Genomic DNA, 19,291 nt, shown 5'->3' with positions numbered 1-19,291 from the left:
GCTGCACTGAACAAGTAGGCAATAACCTCAAAGATCCTGAAACAGTTCTAAACTTCAGAACGCTCTAAACTTCAGAAGATGTAAAAAATAATGTTACTACTACTAAATACACCCAAATTAAGGGTTTTGGGGTTGGGAAAGGAGTTCTGTGTTTTTCTGAGATAAACAAAACTTCAAATTTTAAGGGGGTATTATGGCTTTTAAGTTTTTATTTAAAAAAAAAAAAAGGAATTTGATTTTTTAAAAGGTTTCTGTTAACAATATATAACGCTTTATACTTCACAAGTTTTTTAGGGCTCCTCCCAACTGTGTCAGAGCTTTCTCCTTATATTAGCTTCATCATGAACAGGTTTTGGACTTTATTTGTTGCGGCTTTTGGCATAATCACCCTAAGCATCATCTCCAGAGGCCTGAAAATGAAGTCATCAAGACCAATCATCCTCTCAATGACATAGACATTCTCATTCAGTTTCTGGCAATGGAACTATGATACAAACTGTTATGATCAAAATTAAGCTTTTTCTAATCTGCTAAAATGGTGTAATTTAAAAGCAACCTCTTCCTTCCTTTTGAGAAACTAAACATCCCTATTCCTAAGAAGACTCCATATAAATTGGTTCTCTCAAAAATATTATACCGATGACCAGAAACCAATAATACACTGAAATGAATTAATGTGCACCATGTAATAATCACGGAGGAAACAGTCTATGGCACTGGAAAACTGAATTTTCTCTCAAGTACATAATGAAAGATATTTTTAAATGTGGCATTCCCACCCTCAAAATAACATAAGTATTCATTTGAAGGATTTAGGGAAATAAATAAACATGATTCATAAACATGAATCTTCTCTTCATGATGAACAATATTGCTTAATTGGTATACACTAATATACATAGAGTATCGCCCATTCTAGAGTAAGATAGAAGTAAAGTGATAGTCTTAAATCACTGCTGCATGATGTCAGATTTAAAGCTGCCCAGAATCAGGGTGTAACTTTTTCTAAAATATGAATATTGCTGGAGGGAACTTCTAACTCTATGCTGCCTTAGAAGGACTGTTCAAGTTTTTTTTCAATATTTAATGAGTTCTCTATGATATTTCAAAAGAATGACTAGAAAGAGACCATTATAGAAGTAGTCTCTCTTTTATGGATGACATGAAAGGGATACGGATAGTTAAATTAACAGTTAATCAGGGCTTCTGAGAGAATTTGACTAATGCATTTATCATTAACTTTACAAACATGTCCTTGCAAATCAATGATGGGTTTTTTTTCTTTTCTCTTTTAAAATAGGATTTTACTCCATTTTATCATGAACTTTTTGCTTTGATGAGTGAAATTTGTTGAGAACCCTTATACTGTGAAAAGAGAAGCCAGTATTTGATCCTTTTCTTTTTCTGTGAGAAATGTTCCTATTTTTCTCAAGTTATTTTTATGTAATTTAAATAATATTTTATAGCAGTTAAATGAAAAAAATATTAATTTGCATGTTCTCAGATATAATCTATGACTGTATTTAGAGATACTCAAAAGTGATGGCATAGAAGTAGTGGATGCGGGAATGAATCACCTTATCTCTTAATGGATTTTATAAATTAACTAAAATCAGATTTTGTTTCTTCCCCTGTCTTTCTTCAGAAGCTCTATGAACACTAACTTCTCAGATAGTTAACTATCTGAGATCAAAAGTGTTTTTGTGAGGCCAGATCTCAAAAAAACCCCAACAAAACACTAGGAGAGAAATACTTCAGAACCTGCCACATGATGAAAACAAACAGACTTCTGATACTTCAAATCCCATTACTAATTTAAAAAGCAGACAGAAATCCATACTCTTGAAGTGCATTTGAAGAATGCTTCCTGATGCATTGCTAAGTGACTGGGAGATTGACTATGTGCTTTTTATTTTGAAGGATGCAATTTCCCCACTTACTTATGCGGGTGCACAAAGTTTCTAATAGTTAGTCATAAATCCCGCTTTAAAAAGAGAAAAGGCATAATATGTTTTAACATAATAAACTCAAGCCAGACTTCAAAAATAAAGTCTTCTATTTGTCTTAATCATTTAAATGCTACACAAAAATATGAAATGATTAACATACAAAAATGCACACAGTTGCATTTTCTATAAACCTGAATAAATTTATATAAACTAGTTCTTTAAAAATAGCACCAACAGTTTTGACTTGTGTACTGTATAGAATTTTAATTCTCTGATTATCATTAATTTATGTATTTCCACAGAAGTTCATGGTGTTTCAGCAAAATGAAAATCTATTCAAGAAATGCTATCAGGGAATTATTAGAATAGAAAATTCTGAAAGTGAAATATTTCTTAGCTGAGTAGACATGAAATAAAATCCCAAAATCCAGCATAGAAGAGAACCACCCCAAAAGTTGTTTTATAGAAAACATTCTCTCTATCAAAGAAATATATGTATATGAAAGAGCCAGATCTTTTATTATACAATTACTCATTAAACATTTTGCACCACAGAAAGTCTCTCTGCTGCTGTTATAAGGAGTAAGGGAACCTTTAGCCTTTCGGGGCTCTGTGTTAAGCGGGTCTATAGGGCTTTACATGTATGTTGAGTAGGTAGAAGAGGGTGCCTCCACTTTTTCAAGATTAGATAAATTAACAAATTAATGAAAACATGTTATCTTCTACATCAAAAAGCTGCATTGTTTCAGGAATATTTTAAAAAAAACCACAACCAACCCAAAAAAACTTTTTTCATAGTTGATGTCATAATTTTGCTCAAATTTCAAGTTGAATCTGATAATGGCTTATTACCAGCACAAAGAAGTTACAGTTTATGTGATGCACAACATGGTTTTATTGTCTCTGATTTACTTTCTCTTTGCTTCTGTTATGATCACAAACCTGTTACCGTATATCTTACCCTCCTATTTGCCTAATGGTGATGTTAAATTCCAATATTCTGATGCTGAACAAAACATGCAAAGAATTTGTCAGAGATCACAGAGAAAAACTACATGAACAAAAGAAGTTACTTGCTGGATTATATGTAAGGAATATATATTACTATATGCAAGCAATATATGATATATTACTTTTCTTATATTCCTTAGATTTTCAGAGCAGTTTACTATGTATTTATGTTTATTTATGTACTGTGTATTTTACCACACCTCAGTATGGCTGCTCCAAACAATCCAAGATACTCCAGGAAGTTACCAGTCTCTGTGGAACAGTCCTACAAGCTTGATGCTGCTCTTTGCCTTTCTAAGCTCCTACAGAATAGGATCATTTCAAAGGGAAAGAAAAGCATAAAATACCTTCAAATAAATATTAGAACATGAAGAAAAATAATGTCATCATATCTAAAATGAAGCAATGGTGGTTTTGCTATAATATACAATAAATACTCTTGTTAAAGCACCAATAATAAGTGTTGATGAGATCAGGCGTACTAGAAAATCATAAAGAAACACATCTGTTTTGTTTAACATTTCCAGAGTGTGCATGTTCCCTGCATATCAAAGAAAACGAGAGAAGGGGAGGGAAGGAATAAAGGAAACAAGCACACTCCTTAAAAATAATAACTGTGATTTTCTATTTCCTCTAAGTGTGGTCCATGTTTTTGGACAACAAACCTGATTTTGGAGCCAAACAGCTTTTAGCTATGTCAAGCTGCTGGAGCATGTAATTCATTCTGAACACACCAGACTGCTTCAAAGAGGGGGAAATGCTAACCTCTATATCAGTAATTTGCAGTAATAGAAAGCTGTTACTAAATCAATGTCTCATCTGGAAAATAAATGTTTCCATTTCACCTTGCACTCAAGCAAGTGGCAAGAGGCTATTACTCTGTGACTTTCTATTAGATCAGCACAACCTCAGACATCCATGTACAGCAAACACTGCCTGAAACAGTAAAGACTCTTTTCTGGGCTCATCCTCAAAAAAAACCCAGTGCAAAGAGATTTTTTGCAGGTGATCAAGACTTTTACCACAGTCGTCTTTGCAACCTGTCAGCCTGGTAATCCACAGATAAATCAATATCCAATTTGTTTGAGAATCTGGACAACTTCTGCATTCCTAGAATTCTTAACCATGTAATGAAATCCCTATATTACAAATATTTAATCTAAGAACAGATGCCACCTAATTGCCAGATAACTTTTTGATTTCATGGCATGTTTTCACAAAATAAGGGGCAACAACTATCATCTTAAAGATAAACAAGAGATGCACAGTGACTCCTCAACATCATGCAGCTTGTTGAGCGCAGACAGGTAATTCAGATGCACATTTCTCAAGGACTGTTAGGGAGGGTTAAGTTTAAAAAGAAAACAAACAACAAAACAAAACCTCAGAGAAATAACTCAAACTCTGAAAAACTTTCCCGGTTCTTTTCCTTTTTCAAAACCAGAACACAGAGAACAAGCTAAAGCAAATAAAGTAGTACAGAATTGGAGTCAGCCTTTTAATTGTTGTATAATACAATTAATTAGACAGAAAATACTACTAATTTAATTCAAGAAAAATTAATCAATTATTTTCCATGGATACACTGTTGGGAGAATGAGTTCCAAGACCCCTGGAATTTGAGGTGTCAGGCTTTCATAATGGAGTTGTAAGGTAGGAAGACCCATACAGCTGAGCTCCACAGGAAAGCAATTTTCAAACTAGCAAGTCTGAAGTAAGCTGTCAGGTTTCTGAACTCCCTGACTTTAAACTTATGTCAAATATCAGAATGGAACTCCTTTTATAATCAGATACTACTAATATTAAATGGATTCAAAGAAGATTGTAAAAAGATGTCTCATAGAAGAGACTGTCACTCATAAATTGTCTCTGAGAAACATTTTACCGAGATGTGAACAGTATTTGTATACAAATATTCATAACTCATAACATACCCTAAAGAATTCAGAGAAATTACAAGATACAGTAAGCAGAATAGAATATATTGACACAGCATTTTTCATGCTTAATGCCTAAATGCAACCAGTCACATTTATTTTATACTACAGGAATACTGAAAGCTGTTGTTTGATCTGTTACAGTTATATAGAGCTTTTGTTTCTTTGTTCAGGTAACATTGCCCAGGGAACAATAAAGCTGTGACGTACCTAAACCTGTGCCCCCTTGAGCTGCATGTAGCTGCTATTAGTTGAAGTGACTGAGTGTTCTCCCTCTCCATGCTTGCCAGGGGGTTACCCAGGGCTTGGGCTGGTGCTATGTTCAAACACAGAACAGTTGAGATTGGAAGGGACCTCTAAGACTACCTAGTCCAAGCTTCTGCTCAAGAAGGGACAGCTAGGGCAGCTTGTCCAGGATTGTGTCCAAATGTGTTTTGAAATCTCCAAGGATGGAGAGTCCAAAACTGGCAGCTTGTCCAGGATTGTGTCCAGATGTGTTTTGAATATCTCCAAGGATGGAGAGTCCAAGATCTCTCAAAGCAACCCGTGGCAGTGATTGACAACACTCACACTGAAGTTTTTTTGTCTGTTGAGATAGAATTTAATGTATTTTAATTTATGCCCTTTGCCTCTTGTCTTGCCACTAGGCCCTACTGAGAAGGGTCTGGCTCCATCTTCTTGAGTCCTTCTCAGCTGGTAATTATACAGATGGACAAAATCCCCTTGAGCCTTCTCATTTCCAGGCTGAACTACCCCAGCTCTCTCAGCCTCTCCTTATCTGAAATATATCTGCTTAAGACCCTTAACAATCTTCGTGGCCCTGCTCTGTACTCAGTCCAATATGTCCACATCTTTCTTGTACTGGCGAGTCCAGAACTGGACACAGTACTCAAGGTGTGGCCTCACCAGTGCTAAGGACCTCCAGATTCTTCTCAGCAAAGCTGCTTGAGTAACCAACCAGTCAGCCTCCAGCATGGACTGATGTCTGGGTTATTCCTACCCAGACGCAAAATTTTGCATTTCCCCTTTTTCTTTTTTCAGGAGGTTCCTGTCAGGCCATTTCTCCAGCCTGTTGAGATCCCTCTGAATGGTGACACAACTCTCTGATGTATAAGCCTCTCTTCCCATTGAATTCCTGACTGTGGGAGAGAGGAACCCATTCGCAACATCACTAATTCAGTTCTGCCCTATGCAGTAATAAGTACCTGCCATCTCCCACTTGTGATTTTTTCCTGGGGCACTCTTTCTTGATTATCCAGGGATATCCAGTACATTGCAACTTTTGGACACATGAAGAACTTCCCTATGGATCTACAAGGGCTTGCACCTCACTAACTATTCACTATTGTAATGCTCTTCACACAAATGCTTCTTTAATATCTCAAAGAGATATGGATGATGTTTGGGATAAAGGAGACTTAAATTCTGTGACCCACACAGTTGCTTGGAACATTTGGCTCTTCAGTATTATTGAATCTTAGTCTTACCACACAAGCCCCAGCAACAACTTTTTTTAGAAATACATGCTTGAAATTAAACTTTGCCCACTTTTGACATCAAAACATTCCATATTAATTTCCAATAACTTATTTTATATAGAATCAAAACTCTTTTTGTGAAAGTATAGTCTGTACACTGTAATCTTCCTACAAGACAGAAAAAAAGCTAGGCACCATCCAAAATGCTATTACTCCAGAGAACTGACTAAGAGCATACAGATATTATATCAAAATAACTGCAATGTTATTTTAACGACTATTTTAGTATTTTTTATTTTTTCTGCTCTATTTTAAGTACAAATGTGACTATCTTAAAGTTCTCAGTATATCAAATAATCATTGGAAAAGTAGAAAATATGTTAATATGAAAATATTAGCATCTTTTTATTATTTAAATGCTTCAGTTGAAATCCTAGTCCAACTGAAATCAATACACTGGGTTCCAACTAGATAAAGGGACTTCGAGCTAATTGACAATCTTACTGTATCTACATTTTTAGGTTTCTTTACAAAATTAGACTTAATGTTACATCCATGTTAAGATAAACTATTCACTTTACCTGCAGTTACCGATGAGCAAAATACTGTCAAAATCCAAATTTAGATCAAGCCAAAAATACTGTGTAAGAAGGCAAGGAAGCATGTCACTTGATTAGGAAGTTGAAAAAACAGTAAAGATGTGCTACAAGTCTTGCAAGATATGCAACAATCTGAGAGATTTAGTGTGATATAGTGACATCAGATTTGCAGATGAGGACCCTGCAAGACTGATATTTGATGCTACTTTTTTAATTTATTTTCATTGCGTCTGTGAATGCATTACACTAAAATGTATAGGTAATCTATACATCTAAATTTTAATTAACGTTATTGTTTAAATATGACTTGTAGTTATTAAATAATAAACTATTTTTTCAAGAATTTTTGTAGAAATCTAGTGCTACTTTATAACTAACAATGATAGACATAACTTTCTAATGTGTTGATACTGTTACTTTGTAATTCAGTCACCACATAGTGATGTAAGAGTGTCACAGGCAGTACCACAGACAGTATTTCTCTGCATAATTATTAAACGCAAAAAAACATAGCCACAAAGAAATTCTGGCAAACATCATTGGTATCAAAGACTGCTGATGTCAGACTGATATACCATTTACATCCAAACAAGTGACTGGCTCTTTTCTGAGAAATAACACGACACAATTCTCCTAGCGACTGTATTTCACTGTTACAGTATCAGAAATATCAGTCACAGGGACAACTGCGCTGTGTCTCCTGGGTCTGATTCATCACTAAGTCATTTCTACATTACGTATGAACCATTGAGACCTAATAAGTTTGGAGTACCTTCATTTAGAGAAGCAGAAGGCAAAAACCTATGTCTTCTGAACTACAGGGAGCAAAACTCAGAGATAAATGTAGACATACTCTTATTTGGACCCCTGGCAAATTAGCAACAAAACTGACAATATTTGATATTCAGTACATTGTCCAACAAGCTGAGCACTCCTCTTCAGATTCAACAAAATGACACTGATGCAATGTAAAAAAAAATAAAAAAATATGCACATTTGTTGCGTCCAGGTTGACTGTGCAGAAACTTCATTTAGGTGCACAGTAAAATGCTCATTCCTGAGATTTGTATTTCAAATAAAACAACAGCCCAATCAAGGCTTCTCTCATCCCCAGAATAAAAATGACAAGGAAAGACCAAAGCAACATCTTCTGGCACTGCGCCCCCCACCAGCTAAGTAGCCCCTATGCTACTTCCTTCTTACTTCATTTATTTTCTACTGTCCCAAGAAAGTGTTTTAACTGTGAATGAGGTTAACATAATCCTATTCAGTAATTTTCTAACAAGGATTATCAATACTGTTCTTCCATAAAAACACAGGAATATAAATAATCTGCAAACATCTGTTACTGGTATAGCATTGCCACAAAAATCTGTTTTCATCCTTCTGGGTATATGCAAAACAGAAGATACCAGCTGACACTACAGTCTCTTTGGACCTTCACGTAGCAAACCAGCACAATTGCAGGCATGACGGGAAAGAAGTTCACAAGGTAAAGTATCAATGTTTAAATCACAAGGCTCATAAGATGCACTTGCCCTTCTGCATTCTCAACCTTCATTACTTCTTCCTTTTTGCCAAGCTCTGTATGATTATTTTTTTTTTAATTTGTTTTGAGTCATCTTGTCAGCCTGTTTTGGAATATTTTCTAATTAAGATTTCATTACCTTCTTTCCTTCATCTCTGAACGGTCTGTCACTTGCTATACCTATCAGGCTGAGCTACCCAAGTGCACTTTTGATTTTCAGCTGCCAACTGAGAAGGCCAAGGTCTAGATTTGTTGCCCCCACCCTGCCTTCCCATTCTTTTTCCTGTGGTCAGCAACTATTTATTCTTTTTCCACATCATAAAGTAAGGTGGTGACCTGAATGGGCCTGAATGTTTTCAAATGCTACTAGAAATAAATGGGTACCAAGGACACGCAGCCTTTCACAGCAACAGGCCAAAAGGTTAAAAATTGTAAATAACTTACCATGAAATACTCTACAGAATGAACAGTTATACAGATAATTGTTTTAAAGAGTGGTGTGTCTAACTGTATATATATAAAAAAAATCATTTAAATAAACAACTTGTAAGCTGAAGGATGACTTGCAATGAGATACATGACCTTGTTTATTAGAGGTGACTAACATTATCATGTTGATTAATGGAAAAGACCTAGTCTCATTTTAAAATAGGTGCTTAGGTTAATTGGTTTTGTACAGGTTGAAAAATTGTGCATTTAATTGAAGGAGGTCTGCCAGGCAAGGCCTGGCTCCAATAGAAAGAGCAGATAATGGTCTCAATGAAATGTCCTGTCTGAGCTTAGAAGTCCTGCTAAGAGACAGATATTTCAAGCACAAATGCACTTTAACACATACATAGCTTATTCAATTTCATTCAACTAACTCAGAATGCAGCGTAAATCCATGTAAAAAATCTACTAGATAACGTTCAGGGGTTTTTCTCAGTACATTTTTTCATTGAAAATTATCCTAAGGAGACAAAACTGGTACATATTTATATATAAAAGGACAGAAAGGAATATTGTTTTAAAATTGTTCGTGTTTATTTTCAAAGATAAAATAACCAACTATTAAATAAATTCAAAAAAGAAGCCAAGAAGGGAGAGGGGGCTCAAGGGGCAAAGGACACACTGAAGATGACAAGATGACAAGGCTGCAAGATGTCCATTATCTTAAGCAAAAGTATGACAAAAGATACTTGTTTATGCAATATTACCCAATAAGAATATAAACAATTACTAGAAATGCATTTAGAAAAAATAGAGAAATCCTAAAGGTAATATAGCAAGACAGAGGACAGACAACTGACGATAAACAGATGTTTGCTGAACCAGAGGATCAGAAGAATGAGCTGTGAATCACAGATGCCTAAAAGTTAACAAAACATGACTGAGGTAAAAGCAGAGGGTCATAGTGACTCCTGGGAGAGGAAGAGAGCTAAGGAATCCAGAATCTTCACAGTGGACTGAGAAAAATATTCATAAACTACATGCAAGTGGGAAAAAAAATGGAGGAAATGCAAACTCAAGCAGAAAAGAGGAAAAGGTGGCAAAGAGACCAGAACCCATGAAAAATGAGACTAAGCAGATAAAAAATGGAAAAGAGAGGACAAAATTTTCTTCAGAAAGAAAAAGACAGGAAGAACTTTAGATTTTTATCATAAGTAGAAAAAAAAAAAGATATGAGTGCAGATTTCTTGGTAGAATGCAATATGAAGTAATCCAAAGAACTGAAGTTTGCGTCACGTGCCAGTTAGCAAATATCCATATTTCAGGGTTAAAAAGATCTCAAAGGGAGTTACTGGCATGTGATTGTACAACTACAGCTCAGTTTCTCAGTGGTAACTGGCTGTCCACATGCGCTTAACCTGCAGTAAATGAGAATTAATTTTTATCTTCCCCATCAGCAAAAAAGAAAGGAAAAAGGGTGTGAAAAATCATGAAGATAAACGGTTATTTTATGAATAAGATTTGTGAGGTGCATTTTGGAATCTTCTGTTTAGGAAGAATATACACTAGAAGTTAAAACTGAGTTTGACTCAGTGTTGGACACCATTTTTAAATCAATACTTGTAGAATTGTAACAGAGCTAAATCACTTCTAGTGCAGAGCTTCATGCAAAAGTAGAGGGAAAGTAGATGGACAGACCACAGGCCAGGCAAGATGGAAAACCAATGAAACCAATGTGTTATCATAGATAGAAATAGCAATCTGAAAGGAACTAGCATCAGACAGATAAATAACTATATCCAATTTGGCATAAAACAACTTTTGACACAGAGAAGCAACTAAGATATTTGTATGCAAGACCATAAGAACATAGTAATCTAACCTGAATTCCGAAGTTACTGATGTAATATATCCAAATTATGCACAAAAGATAATGTAATGACTTGAAAGTAGTTCAATAGTACTATTTAAATATCTTTATACATATATATACACCTAGATAAACACACACATAGAGAAATACCTACATTCAAAATATACTGTCCAGACTTCACAAAATACTACCCCCACCTCGAATAATGGGGGTGGGGGTGGGGAAAATATCTGTGATTTATGTATTGCCAGAGAAAGACCTTATTATTAAATTACACATTATTCCTTCCTAATAGTTATGACTGGAAATGAACTCATACGGCAGAAAGAAGGGGACCAACCAAATCAATGAGTCAGGTAGTGATAAATAAAGAACCAGTGGCCGTGTCCCTAAGTTACATTCCACATGTAACTTTTACCTTAACATAACCTTTAAGGGCTGTGATTTTGGATATACCCACAAAAAGCCATTCTCTAGGGATATCCAAACCCACATATGACTACATAATTGTTCCCAGTCTTTCCTTTCATTATCTGTCTTCCTCACTTCAAAACCAAAACTAAGCATATAATTTGGGAAGGTGATGCTCCTTTAACAGTAATAACAACTACAATGCTGGATAATATGGTAATGCAGATGCTAAAATTATAGTAGAGAAGATATATTCCCATCCATTCATCCACTGCTGCAGTGTCTTAGTAAACACCACAGCTAAATTTATCAATAGGGATATTTCAAATAGTATCCATATTTATTAACTTTCCTTTTTTAATGTATTATTCACCATGGTTAGTATTTTTCAGAACTAAATACTGTGAATCTTAAATTTTATCTCCTGCATATCTATAACAGCTTTATTTCATTTTGTTCTGAAAGAATCAAATGAATGAAATGTTTTTAGAGTATGGGATTATAAGGATTCATCATGTAAGTCTGGTAAAGTCCAATAAACCAGGGATATAATTTTTAACTCATAGCTAGGCTGCCATCAACAGAGCAAAATTTGCAGCTATGGTATCACAGGTTGGAAATACAAGACTTCTGAAATGTGAGGACGAACTATCTAGTAAAGAGTTTTACAAATTTAAACATTTTTTATACTGCAAAGCTGAAAACTGGATTTCTTTCCAGGGGAAAATCAGCACTATGTTGATAATAAGTGTATTAAACTGTTTCAATATTAAGACCAAAACAAACCACCAAGACATTTCTAAAAATCTTAATGAGCAGAGAGATGGTTCTATAGGAAATATTTCACATTTCCAGAAGAACAACAACAACAACAAAAAAATCACAGTACAAAGATACTATTTTTAGTTTTCTTCCTCATAGATATAAACTCTTCTTATTCTAATATATTATTTCTGTATGTATAGAAGTTTTATCTATGCATGCATCAAGGCACTTAGTAATGTATTTTTGTTATTTTATGCATCTTACAATATATTAATGAGTTTAAAACATCTTGTCCTCATCCTTAAGGATATGTACAAGTTTGCGCTATGCATGTGCACGTTCAGCCCAGACAGCACCAGTGGATACTGCAGGGACACTGGGGTAGAGGCAGACATTGCCTGCACAGTCACTTTAGCTCTTCTACAGCTCTGCACAGGGTCACAGAGGGTGACCACAGCTCAGAGCATAGTTGGCAGCTTGTGTGAGAACAGAGAAAGAACAAAAAAAGGTGGTAGGCCAGAGTTCTTCCCTTCTCCTCTCCTTCCTCTTTCCTTACCTCACATCTCAGAATACTGAAAATAACTGAGTGTAAAAAAGGAAGGGAAACTTGTTTGAGAAGAGAGGAAAAAAGAATTGACAGGCACTCAGAGTAACCAAGGAACACTCCCAAAACCCTCACACTTCCATTTGAAGCAGGTTTTAAGCTCCTTTATACAGAAATCTTTTTACTGTTTTCCCATGAAATGCTTCACACAAATTGGTATTTTCTTGTACGACGTTAATTACTTCAAGCAATTTAGCACATTTTTGCTAGTAGTCAACTCATCATATCTACTTGGCATACCGAAAAACATTTAAACCTTTATTTTCATTTTGAGTTTGCAAATGTAACAAATATTTCTTCTCACACTCCCTCAGAGTTGTCTGGAAACATTTTTGAAAAAGTGATTATACAGAAATTCCTATAAATCCTAAAAGACTTATATGTGCTGTGAATTTACACTGATAGAAAACTTGAGTAACTTTCTGATGCTCTTCCCTTACTGCAGAGCAGGTTTGAGAACACAATCACCATCCCTGGCATTGACAGAGGCTTTTAGGTGATGTAGCTGAACAAAGGATTGAAGTGGCTTTTTCCCTTCCATGAGGACTAATTTAAGGCTCGGACAATGCATACACCCCGTATCAACCTATTTTGCAGAGCTAAGCCAAGTCTGTAACATAAAGAATCCTTGCATTGGCTTCCTTATAGGGAGAATTCCACCCCCCAGCATCAATCAGTATTTCAAGATCTTTGTTAACATTGTCATCTTCTTCTTTAACATGTCCACTAATAAAGATCTACCAATATTCAGTGTTCTGCTTTGCAGTTTGCATTGCAAAATGCAAATGCCACCATTAGCTATTTTTACCAGATCGCCAATATTACTGTACAGCCAACTTTCCCCTCTTGGTACAAGAGGATTCAACACTAATTGTTATTCCAAGCTGTGCATTAGAGAGAAAATATTGCAGAAGGAATGGAAAGGAATCTGAGAGCAGCAGTAATCATCTGGCCTCCAGAACATATTTTGGCAGTTTGCACAACTGAACACTTATTCAGTCAAGCCGCCTAACAGATGCTGGAATCTCAGGACCTGCTATGATGTCCAAAATAACACTGGATACACAACACATTTGATGTTCAAGAAATCTGTAGTGAAAGGCAACTATGCTGCATGATAATGATAATCAGCCTTGTTGAACCTCCTACAACTGGCCTCAGCCCATTGCTCCAGCCTGTCCAGACCCCTCTGCAGAGCCTCCTGCCCTCCAGCAGGTCAACACTTTCCCCAGCTCTGTGTCACCTGCAAACTGACTGAGGGTGCACTCAGTCCCCTTGCCCAGATCATCAATAAAGACACCAGACAGGGCTGGCCCCAGCACAGAGCCCTGAGGAACACCACTTGTGACTGGCCGCCAGCAGGATGTAACTCCATTCCCCACCACTCTTTGGGCTCTGCTGTTCAGCCAGCTTTTAACCCAGCTAATAGATACCAAATAAGAAATAAAATCCCTCATATTGCTTTTAAATGGCAAACCCTTGATTAATTTCAAATAAACTTCTCTAAGTTTAGGGTTATAATATTACAAAAGACACACTTTCAGTAGAAATTAATGTTTAGAAAACTTCATCTCTATGAAATTCTATGGCATTTAAGTTCCAAATTTACTTCTGAAAATGGGAATTCTGCTATTTTATTTTTACAGAAACATTTGAAAATTGAACTCAAAATTATTAAGGTAAGACAAAGTCTGGAAGAGTACCTAGAATTACAACATAAATACATTTTATTTCAGATGTGCCGCTACTTCTTTTCATATTAAGAACATTATGTTACATTTAATGATCTGTTAGTCTTGTATAAACTTTCCAGGCCTAAATATATTTGCAAATATTCAGATTGAGAATATGGTATTGTAATATTTTGGTGATGCATCATTATCAGGCAGATTGCTTTAAATCTACATTGATAAATCCTACTACAACTGGTACCTTCAAAATAGCAAGTACCTAACCAATTTCTTGACAATTCTCCTTGTCTTTCAGGACAGCCAGCCTTTCCTTATCCTACCTTATGATCTTAAATTTTGATAATTTAAGACAAAAGTCATGCTAAACTAGGTGGCAGGCAAATACACTAGACCACCCATCCAATAAAACTAACGTAATCACAGCACCAAAATACAAGTACCTCCTCATGATGCAAGATACCGTTCAAGTTGTTTGGCCTCCTGAATTCTGACAGAAACAAACTTTTTCATCATGTTAGAAAAGCCATTTATTTTTGCTGCTTCTTTAAAAAGATCTTAATTCAGTGAGCTTCAGTAAGCCACTTGGGGGAAAAGAAAATCATAACTGTCAGAATATAAAAAGCAATACTAACCCTAGAGTTCTTTGCTTAAGCTTCTGCATCAGTGTTTTCCTTCCAGATTTAATATTGAACTAACCAGGCAGTACTTAGGGACTTAACAGCAACTAACATTTGCTTTATACTTACCCCAAGCCATAGTGTTTGGTATTTACAACAGGATGACACTGAAAATTCATTTAAAGGTCCACTTCACTCATTACATTGTTTTCACAAATAACTCACCAATTAAAATAATGGAAAATATTATTTAAAAAAATTAGAAGAAGCAGTCATCTCATATACCATCTGCATGAGACATACAGAGCAATATAATCCAATTTCTATTTCCAGATTTAGAAGGTATGAACACACACACAAAATCAGACTTGAAGCAATCATTTTTCAATCCCAGCTGTAGTAAACCTGCACAATTAGTTTATCCCTTAGAAGAAACCATGAGAAAAGCAGTTCTGAATACCTTGTTTCTCAGCTGTAACCAAAATATATCAATAACATTAATTTTAACATATTTCAAACAAAGCAATTTAATTAATAAAACTGTCTTGCCTGTCTGTTTTTGCAGTTTAAACTAAAAATATAAAAAACCCAAACATTAAAAAAACCACAAAAAATTTATTGTTCCTTTAGTCATTTAAGGAATGCTGATGTAGCATGCCAAAATATTTACACAACACTTTACTTATACCTTGATTCCTGAATAAATCTCATTTATTATCTACATGTAAGAACTTCCAAGAATAAATGACAATGCACTTTTTCACAATTTTGTTTGGAGTTGTTTGGGTTTTATGGGTTTTTTTGAGAGGGAATATTCTTGCTGCCATAGTTTAATTTCCCAGCATTTCTAGTTTCTTCCCAAAGAATATTTTTTCTTTTCAAGCCTGTATACCTTTGAGATACCAAAGATATGCAGATATTGTTCAATAGTACAAAAATTCTAGTTAAACTGATAATATTCCAATGAAGATAAAGATCACTATAGTATGAAAGCAGAATTTTTCAAGTTATTCATAAATGTTTTGACTGCCCCCTAGTACTAAGCACGATTATGTCAAAATATCAATAACTGAATATTTCCATATATGATGTATTACTGCAGGTAAAATTGATGTCCACTAACAAACTTGCTATCAAAAAAATAATATACATCTTTGAAGATTTTAAAGAGCAGCAAAATTTTGACTGCCATCCCAATAAAAGGAGGGTATGAACAAAGAGTATGCATATTTAATGATTATTAAGCTAAAAGAACCATCAATTAATTGTAACTCTAGTTATGACTGTTTTAATGGGTTCTGAGCAGGGGAAGCCTTTTTTCTTGCTAGTAGTTGTCCAAACATATTTAAAGTGATGTCATCATGTTCAAGATGCATTACTGTGAACTTGACACTTTAATTAACTCTTCAATCCTAATCAAGTAGTGACATGTGGAAGCAGCATTTCAATTTCTGATTTAGAGGAAGTAAAGCAGGTGTAACTACACACACAAAAAAGCAATCCTTGTTTGTGTGCTTTGCTTAACACCTTTCATAAAGCTGTAACACCAATACAGACTGAAACCTAGAGCAACCATTGCAGCAGATGGTACATTATGCATCTCAAAAGCAAGGGCAATGTGTGATGGTATCCACTAGACAAATTAACCTCACTTGCCTTGTGCTGAGGTTTTCCTCTTACTTGTAGCCCACAGTTCCCATATTCTGCTTAGGGATAAGCAGGTTACAGTTTTAACAGGGATTTAGAAATAAGATTTCCGTTATTACTAACAGGAGATGAATGACAAATTCCCAGTGCATGTGGCAGAAAGACAGCCTGAGGGTCTTTTCTGTTTTCCCCAGCAGGCTGATTTTATTTCAAAACCTAAATGAAACTCTTGAAAAATACTGAATTGAAACCATGATTCGAGTCTATTTTATTGGGATTGCCTCTCCTGTGGTGGGACTGTAATCCTCAAACAGGTAAATAAATTAATTCCCTAGACTTTCCCCTTAGGTTTTGGCACCAGATAGAGGGAAAAGCAAGCATAATTTCTCTAATATTTCTTTCTGCAGTTAAATAAGCCACAAAGTAATAACCTGGATATAGTGCATGGATATTTTGTAATGATGTACCATGCATTTCTATACTGAAATAAAGGGGACTACTTCCCAAGAAGCTCATCACTATATTTCTAAATAAGCAAATCACTACTATATATAGGAAGCCAAATAATATTATTTTATAGCACATACTAGTTTCTCAGGTTTAAATAGGTGGTGCACCACTGGAGAATTACTGGCTAAACAAGTTTCAAAGGGCTAAATAGGGAATGTATCCACACATTCAGAATTTCTTATGACAAATTCAATATTTGAATCATATTTTTAAAATCACAAATAATAACTGCAATAAAAATTAAACCCGAATAGGGAAGAAAGATTTTAACACATAACATATTGCTTAAGAATCAGTGATTCTCAAATTCCCAGCTCCATACAGAAAAAAAAAAAAAAAATCATTAACATGACGAAGTGTGATCAACAGATCCAAGTGAAAATCCAGATTTAGGAATGCACGTGGCTTTACCTGTAATTGTCCCTCTCCCCTAAAGACAGCAACCTACTACTGTAAGAGGCAATTGAACAGAAAACCTATCACAAGGAAGCGTAGGCAAGTCATTGAAAACCTGTTCTGTGAGATCCAAAGAGCAATTCTTTGTTTCTCTTGGCATCCTACAAGACATATACAATAAGGGAGGAAAAAATGAAATCTGCTTTCCAAGGTGTTATTCAGCCCCCCAAAAATTGGCTTCCAAGCAATAAAAGTTGTAAACTGTGTCTCATCCACTGTTTCTCAGAAGGATTTGTTGTAATATCTGTTTTGTAAATGTTCACTATCGGACTGTGATGTAGACAGGGAATTGCAGATTTATTACAAACTATTTTCCAAGTGTACAGCTGTTCCCTGCTATAGCGGGCACAGAAACCTCTATCAAGAAATGGCAGGTTAGCTCATGCGAACAAGAAGAAAAATGACAACAGTGTTCAAGATACTTTATCAGTCTTTCTAGGGTTATAAAAATTGCCTGAGAATAATATTGCTTGTGAAAAGAAAATTAAACTCTAGTTTTGGAAATCTGGTGGTGAATGACTACACGCCAGTTGATCACCTTGTCTCAGATGACACGTGAACTTTGTTACCGTAAATAAACCCCAGTGACAGTTTTGTGTTTATTGATATGAAATATGTGGGATTTAGGTATTCTCAGGCTGTTAACTCTGAAAACTTCATCTGTAACCAAGTTACCCAGCTACTCAACAAGGTGATTTTGCTAACACAGAATTAGTCTTCCCGGTCATTTTTTAGGTTTCCACATCTCTGGTAACTGACATGATAGCCAGACCCAAGGAACCATTAATTTCTCACAAACCACATATCTTGCACATGCAGTTACCCCTATCAAAAAAAGTACATTTCTGCCTGTTATTGTCATTTCATTAGAAACTAAAGTTGTACCTTTCCTATGGAAGTTACAGCCTGTTTTCATTTTTAGGTTACTGGACCATACAGTAACATTACCTAGCATGCATTTTTAAGGGAAGTAAGTATCCTTAGAGATACCATCTAAAACATTCAATTCAACACAACATTTTACATACTGTTATGATGACAATGTTATAGCAAAGTTCACATGGTGTTTACAAATATCCTAATAATTGGAGGTAGGTTATTATAACATTTTAACAGCGAAGTATCAATCCTCTTAAAACAAAACCAAAGGAAATGGCCTGTCTTTTCCCTGTAATCCTGCAATTAAGGTGCTCTTTACCACTTATTAAGCAAGAATCACAGAATAATCCTCTAGGTCTGTCAGTCAAGCACACCATATAAGATTACGAGCTACTATGATTCTTTCCCTCATCATACTGACATTTCCATTTTCATCCCTCTGTCATTTATATAAGCTGCACACAACTGTGGCCATGAATTTTAAAGACCTTAGGTCACATTAGGGTCTCTCTCTTCTTGATGAGATTTTGAAAGACGGGAAAGACTTGAAATTAGGACCCTAAATAAAACATAAAACCAATATGGATCTTATTTAATTTTCCTCCCCTTTTTAATAAAATGTGCAGCCATTTTAAATGCTGAAATGTCTTTTTATTGGATAATGATTTCTTCTTGATGACAAGCACAGAAAAGGGAAATTATTTTGATCTTGAAAGATAATTTAAATACTTAATTTTGAAATACAAACAAAGAATCCTCAACTGTATATGCATATATATATGTAATTTTTTACAGTTTTGAAAGAATTTATTGAAATTCTCAGGTAGTCTGTTACTGCAATTCTAGAAACACACTGCATGCAATATAAGTACTACCATCTCACACAGCATGTGATTTGCCTGAACTG

General features: G+C 35.2%; 1 protein-coding gene across 12 annotated transcripts in view; it reads right to left on the bottom strand.

The window, feature by feature from the left end:
- CACNA2D1 (calcium voltage-gated channel auxiliary subunit alpha2delta 1) overlaps positions 1-19,291 on the bottom strand; it is a 433,696-nt gene that overhangs the window by 161,008 nt on the left and 253,397 nt on the right. The gene's annotated exons all lie outside the window — the stretch shown is intronic.

Source organism: Falco cherrug, chromosome 5, assembly GCF_023634085.1.
Source record: "Falco cherrug isolate bFalChe1 chromosome 5, bFalChe1.pri, whole genome shotgun sequence".
NCBI classification, from domain to species: Eukaryota; Metazoa; Chordata; class Aves; order Falconiformes; family Falconidae; genus Falco; species Falco cherrug.
Note: the sequence above shows the minus strand (reverse complement) of the source record. Positions and strands in the feature narration are given on the sequence as shown.